Raw genomic sequence first — 1,554 nt, forward strand, 5'->3', positions numbered from 1 at the left:
ATCATAGGAGGGGACAGTAGGCACACCCTGCCCAGCCAAAGTCACTCCTGCTACCTCCATCACCCATAATTACCATTTTTCTAATGGTCCTTCCTCATCACTGACCCTTCATAATGTCTTTTTGTGACACCAATCTGACCAAAGACAGGTATGCTGTTTTTTTTTTTTTTTTTTGGTTGATATCACCAGAGATTTTTGGAAAAGTGCAGGTACCCTTCCCCCTCCATATCTCCCTTCTTGCAGGAGGTCTGGCAGCTGTAAAAGTTGTAGTATCAGTAAAATTGCTTTGAATTTCTAGATTACTTCATTTGTTTGATGATGTCAACCCTATGGAACACACCAGTTTAACAGAATGGACAGCTAACAACAAGAGCTTACTAAACTTTCTGCCACTGTATTCATTGGAGATATAATAATTTTCACAAATGTGCTTGCTACTTTACTTTTCTTTCTTTATTTTATTTTTATCTTTATTTTTCTTTATTTTAAACTTTATTTTTTCTCTTTTATATTTTTCTTTTTCTTTCTATTTTTAATAGCTTTGCTTCACTAATCTGGAAATAAATGTATTATTTTTTAACTATGTCAACTATATGGTGCATTTTCTTTAAGTAAATTAAAAAATAAATTGATAAAATATTGACTGCTTCAATCAGTAAAAGATTTTCATTTAGAAGAGTCCAAGATCTTTTTTCATGATCTCACGTGGCTACTCATTCATTTCACATACAGTACTAATTCATTCTGGGGATCTGAATCAAGTAGCTAGAGTTCATCACAGTTAAGTCATTAGGCCTCTTTTGGTCTTCGGACACATTTGCTTCATAAATGCTTCAAATCTGGAAAAACACATCCTGTAGTCTGTAGAAACAAAGAAGCAGCAATTTTCTTGCCATAGACCTTGGCCCATGATGAAGTAGTGAGCATAATATGGTGATTGGAGCCAGACCTACTCCTGGCTATGGGCACTGCAGTCAACCCCAACCTAATTAAGAAAGATCCTGAATAAACTTGGATAAGAACCAAAATCACTTGTTCCTTCTATCAATATTTTCGATATAAAATTTAGCATCTGGGCTGAATAAAAAGGAGATCTGCTTTATGCTATAGTGGAAAAAAATTCTTCCCTTTCTTTGACTGTTCTTTTCTGTTGCATATTTTATTGATCTGTATCTGTGATAGCTGTTCAGAGCAGTTGACTTTCAGATTTGAGGTTTAAGTTTCTCATTAGGATCAAAAGCATTGATGTGAATGAGGATAACAAATTCTACCACCAAATGTCCCACAGGTGTCAAATTTTTCCCAAATGGTTAAACTGGTTTCATTTGTTCTCGTATTTCTACATTAATTTATTTTGCTAATATGTATGGGTTAGTTGAATTAATTGTTAAAGAAGTTTGATTTGTTAAGGGACATTTTCAGGAAAAAAATAATATCTTTTACAGTCTTGAAGGCCCTTTTATATATCCTGCTTTAATCTAGACTTTTTTTTTTATAGATAATTACTTGTATTTATTTTTTTTATTTTTATTGTGGTCAAAGTGAATTACAAAT

The sequence above is a fragment of the Suncus etruscus genome, chromosome 6, assembly GCF_024139225.1.
Source record: "Suncus etruscus isolate mSunEtr1 chromosome 6, mSunEtr1.pri.cur, whole genome shotgun sequence".
NCBI lineage: Eukaryota > Metazoa > Chordata > Mammalia > Eulipotyphla > Soricidae > Suncus > Suncus etruscus.